This window comes from Acyrthosiphon pisum, chromosome A1, assembly GCF_005508785.2.
Source record: "Acyrthosiphon pisum isolate AL4f chromosome A1, pea_aphid_22Mar2018_4r6ur, whole genome shotgun sequence".
NCBI lineage: Eukaryota > Metazoa > Arthropoda > Insecta > Hemiptera > Aphididae > Acyrthosiphon > Acyrthosiphon pisum.
In genome coordinates, this window is record NC_042494.1 from 3,673,258 (window position 1) to 3,684,205 (window position 10,948).

A 10,948-nucleotide genomic window follows, 5' to 3' on the forward strand; every position below is an offset into this window, starting at 1 on the left:
TAACGTGATTATATTACTATTATTATACTTATCGTCGTACCGCGGAGAGGTGTTGTTCGATACTACCAGGAGCGGATTTAGGTATCTCTGTGTGATGGCCTTAAAGTGAAATATATTTTGGGGCCCCCAAATAAATGAACAGGACAATGCAAATATGTATTTTTTTGTCATGCATTAATATAAGATTCGATATTTTCCATTTATTGAATTTGCTTAATAATAAATCGTAACGACCATCAAATTGGGTAGGTAATATCATTGATAATGAATACTATTTGTGCAGTGGGCGATCTATAGTACCTATTCATAATCAATAATAATATCACTAATATGACGTATGTCATAATATGGAGTTTCGTTATAAAAATTTCCTAAACATTATAACATTTAGTGTGACTTAGGTTAATAATGAAAATAATAATGTTAAAGGTATCTATAATGATTAAAATTAAATGTCTTAAAGTTTTCTTGATTTTATATTTTCAGCGTCAAACGACACAAAAAAAAACCCTTTCTTATACCTAGATTCTAGAACATCGCCCGTTTATTTGAAATTGAATGGTTACTTTATGCGGTTCATCCTTTGTACGGTCGAATTTTAAAAATTCGAAACGAGGACACTTTGTAGATTGTATACTATAACACATGTATTATATAATAAACTATATTATATAATATAGCATAAATTACTTGTAATATAAACATGTCAAATTTAGTCATGAAAACTTATATTTTCATAAACACTTTATACAATTTTAAGTTTTATACAATTTAAACTAAATTAAAACCAAAACTTGTCAAAGATGGTTTTGAGTTTTTGAATTATATATAATTATATATTTACCATACTATATAATATTATGTCATGAATTGTTTTTGTTCTTAACACTTTTATCTGAAAATTGTACTTTATAAAATTGTTTATATTACTTTATTGGTATCCTATAATATGTTTGATTGTATGTATATTATAATAATACAAGCTAGGTGTCCGTGTTCTGAAATATATATTTTTACCCAACTGTACAAATTGTTCACGTTTCGCATTAACGTAACAGCTTGAACCATTAGAACGCGCTTATTACATACGTTACAATAATTTTAAAAATATACAACAATTTCTATATTATTATTATTTATAACTTAGTTTCAGTAGTTTAAGTTTCATAAATCATAATATTATATAATACCTATATTTTATCATAAATATGTTTATGGTCTCTGATTTTTTGTGATATTTTTGTTGCCATGGTTTCTTATTGATAAAAATATACTTATGATTCATAGAATCGAGACGTTCCTTGTAGAGGAAAAATATCAAATAGCGTGGTACAGTTAGTTTTGAATATGTGTGCATTTAAATTAAATACATTTGTATGTATTTACCGTTAAATAATCAAATAATCATACAAAACTGTTGGGGCTCCTGGGCTGCACGCCTGCACCCATGCAGCCTTCCCCCGAGTTCGGTCAGGGCCAAGTCGAGCATTCGATATAATCTCGAAGGGTTGTTAACATTTTGGGCTGATAGGAGAAATTAGCCGCAAACCGTGTTATGGTGACAAACTATATAATAGTACCTTTACTGTCAACAAATGTGATAAGGTCATTATTATTTATCAATGTTAAAATTTGGTCAATATAGGCTTGGGCTACTATAGCAAATCACGGGCTGGTAGAAAAACATTTCTCGAAGGGCCGAGACTACTCAATCCGGCCCTGAGTCCGACCCTGGATACAATAAATGTTCGTATCTGCAGCCTGCAGGTACACACGATGTTATTAAATTATAAAAATAATATATTTATCAGAAATAATGCACATCAGCTGCTAAATATAATATTATTATTTTATTAACCGGCGGCGGAGCGATCGTTTCTTACAATATAACATATTAAGTAATAATATTCTCGTATATTCTCTCGCGCGAGGGGTTTCGCGTACGCCACCGGCCGCCGATCACCTTGACAAGGACGCTGCAGTCGTGCAGCACTCGCGGACATCTCGTGGAATAATGTAATATTTTATTATTATGATTTATTAAATTCCACGTTTTTCGTAGATTATATTATAGTGTTTATAATCATCGTCTCGCGTAATCCGTCCCGTTCATATCGTCGTCGTCGTCGTTCAATAATAATGTATTACACATATTATTATTATTGCAGCACTATATACGGATTGTTATTAGAATATTGTTATTACACTTATTATATTATAATATGCATTATAATGCGCATTAAATTACACCGCCGCCGACGCAGAGTAAATAATATAGCCGTACGTAATAGTAATCGGTCGTCACCGTTAATTATTATTTATTATATAATATAATATTATTAGTAGTATTATTATACCCATATGATGAATGCTGGCGTGGCGTATGGTTATACTGCTGCTAAAGCCTCCACCGCCCCCGCCACGCAAACACCACCTTGTAAACGTTGTAGGGGGGTTCGAAGGGGTACTCGGCGTGCTCGCATGACCTACAAAAACTTATAATAATGAGCGCACAAATAGACTAGGGCAATTAACGATAATTGCAATGTGATTATATAGAGACAGTTATAAGGTATATGGATAATGGAAAAAAAAGTAAATAATAATAATCTGTCTGTATAGTTATTACTCAGTTAGGTATTAGTTATTAATTATTATGTCCGCGGTTGCAGTTGTAACACGTCTGCAATTGTATAGAGACATTACAGTCCAACGCAAAACGTAAGATACGACAGCAATTTTATCCTGGATTTCATGACATTGTTTGATTTTGTGTTTTTTATAAACGATATAAATTTATGTTTTGAAATACTATACTTGTATAAGAGGTAGGTACCTACATAAAACATCACTATAATTGTCACACAAATACCGATGCATCATCGTACGAATTTATGATTTTATCATTGTTCATGATCATGAATAATTCAAGGGAGTTTTACTGGACAGGAAAAAATATTTTTACTCAATTTATGCATTAGGTGATAAATACTAAACGAATGACATAATAATATACATAATGACATTTGAACATAATATTACATTATGTCTTATAAATAACCGGGAAATGGAGACATACGTGGATATTTTTTGGTTTTAATCGTATTTCAGTGCCTCAGTGATAACGTTTGATGTGTTCGTCCGCAGAATAATTATACTATTTGTACTCATAACCCAATATTAGCAATTTAACTAGGTATATAGGTCCTAGCTAGGGCTAAAAGGCTTACAAAGTTATAATATATCTTATATGGCAATAAGGAGCACAAAGTATTAATTAGTGTATTATAGTACGTACTACATATTATTATTAATTATTATTACCATTATTACCTATAAATTATTATAATATGCACCTAACTAACGTCTAACTGAATATAATTAAGCTTCGCACGTGTGTTAAATTATTTTTGAGGACACCACAGTGTGAATTAAATTAAATCCTGGGAAGTCACTCTGCTGAATAGTGTTTTAGATGTCAAGTGTACCTCGTCATTGAGTACGTCAAATTTAGTCTGTAGAGTATGTGTTTAAATGTATAAATCCCATGATACATAATTAAATACAAAAAACGGTTCTGAGCGGAGACTGAGTATTAGACTTTTTTTTCTAATGATATTTATAATTTATTTATATGCGATGACTATTCGTAATATATTTTTCTATTAGTAGGAGAGTATCTATCTTGGACTAATTTTTGCCAAAAACATAGCACCTATTATATTATGTTATATTCTTAATAATTATAATATTATTATATCATATTCATATATTATATATATATATTATTATTCAATGACCTATTATTGAAGAGGTCCACTCAAAATTCACTATACAGCAGAGTGACTTTTCGGGTATTTTGTCTTTTTTTTTGTATATTTGATTAAAATTATATTATAATTATTATGTAACTTATTTTGTTGTTACTCAAAAATATTATTCGTGGAGACTTGAAATTTATACTTATATTATTTAAATTTACTATACACAATGACATTTAAAAAATATTTAACTATATTACCTATTTAAACCACAAACCGAGACATAATACCGTTGGCATTGCCATGGGCGCCCGCAGGAAATTCATCAGGGAGGGGCATAATGAAATCAAACACAAAAAAATACATTAAAAAAAGTTTATTCCTTAAAAACTACAAAATGTGTTAAAATTATATAAAATCCAACACCAAAAAGAACATTAAAAAATATATTCCTTACAACCTAAAAAATATGTTAGAATTATATGCTATTTATTCGTTATTAAATAAAAACTGAAGGCTTCGTGGTTGTTCTATTGCAAACCTTGTTATTAATTGTTCAATTAATTTATCTTTTCTTATATCAACTCTTTCACGATGGACACTTAACATACATTGGCCATTTAATCGGTCTTCACCCGTCGTAGACCGAAGCCAAGTCTTAACCCTTCGTAAAGTGCTAAATGACCTTTCGGCTGCACAACTTGTAGCTGACAAAGACAGAAAAATTTCTAATGCAATTGTAATGCCAGGGAAAAATATTTTGCTATGTTCTAGTAAATCTATTATGTCCATACTTTGGCAGTCTTTTTTTTGCCATAAACTATACCAACTTTCACTTTCAGCTAACAGATTTTCAATTTTATAAAAATTATAATTATTAGTTATGCTGTCAATGTACTCTTGTTTTTTCGTTTTTATAAATAATGCTGGATGAAGGTGTTGTAGTGAAAAAGCAACACTATTACTTTTTTCAAATCTTTCTGGTGGTCCGTGTTTCTCAGTAGATGGCGCGTTGAGAAATAATTTCATTTTACAATTATTTCAATAATTCCCAATGTGATATTGTACATTCGATTTATTTTTACTTATCTCCGTTATCTGACAGACGTCGTGTGCGTATGTGTACGTGGTGCGTCGGTTGTCATAAGTGGTTTACACACTAAGCGATTAATATCAATTCGCAGAATTTAAACGTATTTAATTTTGCGCGATTAATGTAATACGCATTATTACGATCAACAACCCCACACGGCACACACTAAAGTAAAAATATCGATGAAATGTTAATAAAATAAAAGTTAAAATGTTCAACATTCTATTTGAATTCCAGGGGGGGGGGGGCAAATGTCCCGTCTTGCCACCCCCTCCGGGCGCCCATGTTGGTGCATTCGGAATATCAAATTTTAAAAATTTCCAATAGTTTTCAAAAGCGACGAGAAAAACAATATAAGAATTAAGGAGAAAAAGGAATTTTTACGCAAAATTGGTTTCCCACAAAATCGATTTCGGTTTTGGTGTAACTCTAAAACAAAATATATCTGTTTGTTGTTTATATCTGCATTTTCTATACACAATAAAATGTTCAAAATATTTTGATTTGGAACAATTTCAGTTTCCAATTTTATTAGTTTTTTTTTTCAATGAAGTATATTTCATTTCAGTATATTTTAATTTTAAAGCGAGTTATGTGTTTTTGTATGTAACTAGATCATTGAGGTGTATGTATATCAACATGTATAGTAAATCATTTACATGTTGTGCAGGAAGTGTGATCACTGGATGGTTTCTTCCCTCACCCTTGTCATGCTAAAACTTATCCTAGCACATATTCTTATTATGCCTTTGTGCATAGATTGTATATTATCTAATAAAAATTAAAAAAAAAAAATTTACATGTTAACCTTTGTGCATCATTTTTAATGAAACTAATTTAATGAATGGATCCACAAATATTTTGTTCCCAAATTATAATGATCGGGGTATTATTCATTGGAATAAATAATACAACGAAAATCCCGAAATTAGTAGTCAGTGTGATTTCGGTCGAGTTGTTAAAAGCTGCAGATAACGGGTCAACTATAAATCTAAACTCAGGTAATAATTTGATATATTATTGCAGTTTCATTGCATAGTGTTCATCATTTTTTATTTCTATGATGGCAGAATCTTAGCCGCAAAACATTTCATTTATTATAATTCTATTTTTCTTTTCTTATTTTGGTAATACTATCGTAGGTATAAAAATTAAGTGTTAAATATGTACGGTTCTATTCAAAATTCATAATTATTTTTTTTTAATATTTTATGCGTGTACTGGCACAAAAAAAATTGAGCATATTTACAATTCTGTAAAAATATTTTTTAGAGACCAAAAGTTACTCTGTTAAACTTTGAAACTTTTGAACTTTAAATGCTTATAAAAAAAAACTGTGACTAAGGATTTAAAATTTTTTTTTTATCCACGGCCCACCGGGGGGGGGGGGGGTCTATCACCATATCCTTGTGCTTAAATCACACAACACCATACAACACGTTCTTGTATTATAATATAATATCCGTAATGTCGCGTTCATTCGAAGTGCATTGTGAACTTCGTTGCAAAGTTTAAAAATTATTAGTTACTACCATTGTTGATTAAAACAAAAATTGTAATAATTACACAATATATGTTTTTTACTTATTCGTAAGCACCTATACAGCTATACGTATTGTCCTACATGACTATAGCCTATATTGATTTATTTACAGAATAAACTGAATAGGATAATCTGTACTATTATTGAGCTGAGCGAGGCGAAGCTCTCATACGTGGGATAACCGTTTACTAAACGGCATACTTCTTTGCAACGGATTAACTGATCTCGATCAAACTTGGCACGGTGATAGTGTGAATATCGCTGAGTGCCCACAAGTGGTTTTGATCGATGTCCTAATCTACCATCGATGAATAATCACCGAAAAACTAAATTTTTATAGCTTAATTTTGTTTCCGTAGAAACATAGATCCGCCATAAATCAATAATTTCACAACAAATATACTTGAAACATGCCTCGATTAAGAAAAGGCGCAAAATATATAAGCCGACAAACAGCGAATAAGCTTCGGTGTGTTTAACTCGCTCAGCTCAATTTTTTGCAAACAGCGAACCGCATTGCAGTCCTAGTTTTATAGATACGTCTAGTTATAATTATTGTTTCCATTATTTATCAATTATTGTTTTGAGTCTATGGATGGTAAATACTGTTTTATTATTTCTTGTTTTGTTTTCTTTTTTTATCACCCCTTACTTGTGGGCGTGAATTAGTACCTAGTTCAATATAATATATTTATGTACCTATATAAATAATTATAAAGATATAATAGAATTATCATCATAGGAAATAATTATAAATATATTACTTAGGAGTCGTTGAAAATTGTGTGCCATTTTTATGTAAATTGTGGTCAGGGTATATTTTATGAATACATAAATTGCGGCTTGGGTATACTTTTGTATGTATGCCTATTTAAATATTTTTTATTCATACGTAAATTACGTCTAACTGTCTAAGGTTTTTTTTTTTGCAAAATAAATATTTTCATTATTTAAGCTCAGCTGTTGTATTTACATTTACCGCCTTTGACCAACGTAAAATCTACATCCTTTTCCTTCGATAGAACGCCAAACGTGTCTTGCAGAATTGTGGATAGCCTTTTAAAAATCAGCATACAACTGAATAGGACTGAATAGTAAGTTATTTTTTTTTTGCACTCTATAACTAAATGTTGAAATGCCTATAAACGGCATTGTGTATTCTTCGAAAGTAGTAAAATATAAATGAGTGGAACATAAGACTGATTTATTATACAATGAACGGTAAATAGTTGATGGTATAATTTTGAACAACTTTTGAATGTACCATCTACAAATATAGGTATATATAGTATCCAAATTTCATAACATTTTAAATTGTTTGATGTAGAGAAACCTACTACTTATTACTAAGTGTCTTTATTATTAACTAACAAACAACACAATTTTAATTTTTATTTGCTTTAAATTCCATGTTGTCAAAAATGTTGTGTATTTCCAAAAAAGTGACGGGTAATTTTGGTAGGATAGAAGCTCGAGAATCGTGTATATTTCGTTTAATTACCTGCTTTTTGCTTTGAGTAGTTAAAAATTTGTGCTAGTATTTTTAAATTCAGAATGAATTGCTTTAGATGGCCTGGTTAACATATCGTCAACGGCTTTTCTTTCTAAATTGTTGTTAAGTTTCTGTCAGATTATTATTTGTTGCCGAATTTGAAAATTAATGTGATATTTAAAACTATGTATTTCAAAAAAAAAAAAAAAAAAAAAACACACTTAGTATTACACTTTTTAACTATTCAACAGCAACGTTGAGTATAATTTTTATCAATTTTTGAAAGCGAAATTTGAAACCATATACTACTTTCAACGTTTTATTCCTTTCGTTTTTCATAGCGTCCATTTTTATAAAATTGAAAAACAAATCTAAACTTTAGAGCAACGTAGAAACTTGTGCGTCAGAGCTTCGAGAAAATGCACACTGCATGCAAGTAAAATTATATTAGTGAACATAATATATTATTATCTACATCGGTCATCGATCAATCAAAGAGTAATACTTAGGTACCTTTAAATTGTACAGCCGACTAAATATCGGAATATCCCAGGCAGCAATTTTACATTTCAAAGTATACCCGTGACGGCGCTATTTACGTATTTTTTAATGACATGGGTCCCAATTTACATAGTTTATTATGACTGGTAAACAGCCACGTAATACGGTCCATTGTTTAAAATGCAGAACGTGGACACTTTGTACTAATATATACATAAAGTTTATATTCAATACATACAATATATTGTGTAATGGAAGTTACATAACATTGATGCTATGTTGAATTTAGGTTTCAAAAAAACATCACCAATTAATATCAGCACGATATTATATAATTGTTCCATAAAAATAATATTTATATGTTAAAAACTGATAATTCTATATATGTTTATGATTCATCATTGACACAATATTACAATAAAACATGTATACGATATCATATAATTGTTATATAAAAATAATATTTATATGTCAACAACTAACATTGTTTAAATGTTTATTTTTTATCAATGACACGATATTACAATGAAACATGTATACGATATCATAAAGTTGTTTCCTAAAAATGGTAAATAATTGTATTATATAGTTATGGTAGTCAGGAGCAGCAGCAAGGGCGAGCATAGGTGCAAATTACTGGGGGGGCTGGGAGGGCTAAGGTGCATATATACACTAAAAATTGACAAAATATGCATTTATATGCCTTAATATTTTTAAATTATGCACTCAAAATAGGCATTATGTAAAAAAATCATGACCAATTTTGAAAATAATAAGAATAAATCCATACATTTTAAAAGTATTTTTATATATTTAACAGTCAAAATTAATAAAATAAAAAATAAAATTAATACTTGTGAAGTTCAAATAGCTTTGTCATCTTTATAAATCGTAATTAGGTAGTCAAAAAAAAAACATGCAGATGTATGAACTAACGAGCCCTGCTTATTAGGTATACTAAGTTATTTTCAAATTTCAATTGGTGTTATATCCATGTAGGTGCAAATAACCTAAATTGTTTTGATCTAAATCCCCCCAAAGTTCTCACATCAGGGGCAATGGTGTATCATGGCTAATAGGTGACGTAGAGCTAAGTTAAACTTGTGTATCCAATGTAGGTACCGATTGCGCGTTGCTATTTATTATAATTCACCAGAGAACCTGATTTTAACAAAAAAAGAGTTGATTATGGCTTGTTAGTTGTCTTATATAAAAATTAATTAATATAATCCGAGGTTTCGCTCACATATATCGGTAGGTAGTTTTGTTATGATGAGTAAGTTACTTAGTAATCTAATTTAGTATAGTAAATACATTTTGCCTTGTATTATTAATTTGTTATTGTTCTTATTATTTATATGCATTTATTTATCTTGACTAATCCATCATCATGTATAGGTACTAGGTAGGTACCTACTTTATAAAATATATGTATTTTATGGGTTGTTCTACGTAAACTCTTTAAACATATTATGTATTTTAATTTATATTATCTACTCGAATACCTAGATATTTTTTCTGTAGCTCTGTAAAATATATTTATGATACCTACTAATTTAATTGTGGAGACTTTGAATACACGAATACATGGTAATATAATATTAGTTATTTGTATTTGATAAAAACTATATTTTTATGTTATGTTTGAGTCATTTGAGGTTATGCTTAACAAAAGAAAGGTAGCATTTAGGTGCCCTTTAGTTAAGTGTCTATTTTCTATAAGCAATATTTTCTGAATGACAGCAGTAATGAGCATTAGCAATCGCATACATATTACAATTTCGTGATTTCAACTTAAAATGTGATGTTCCATGTTACCATGAAACATCGCTTGAATATCTATGGAATATGACTTTGCACACTGGCAATGTTATTAAGCTTGTATATTATTTGTTCAATCTAAGTATCTTATACAGTTATACATTCTAAATAGGAGGGGATCCTGGGTTATAACCACGAATAATAATACTTAATATCTTAATTCGTAGTTATAACCTATCGACAATAATTTGTATTTGTCATTTTGACATATTTATATTGTACACAATTTTAATTTGCTTTTTAACATAACTTTTGACAATAATGATATTATTATTATTATAATACAATTATAATTTATAATAATATTCAATTACTTGATTATTTTGTTAATTTCAAGATTTTTAGGTCATCAAGTTCCTAAATTAATTTATAAATATATTATAGCACCAAGTAATATTTGGCTGTTATCTAACTAGTTAATTAAAAAAACTTAGATTACTTAACTGTTGTAAATCCTTTCATATCTTTCCTATCTTTCCTTTCTTTTTCATATATATAATATTAGTTGATCCCATGTACTTCGTTTCCCGTTAAATGTACCAACTCCATATGACTCAAAATTTGTTCAATTCGTTTTTAATATTCGGTCACCGAATTTCGGTGTATGGTGTTCAAAATGTATCTTAACTTTTCTGTTGCCTGGAATAATAATTCTGATTCGCAGCAGTATATAATCAGGTAGGCAATCTACAAGCGGTTGATCGCGGACACCGTGCTGTTTGTACGTAACTTTATAA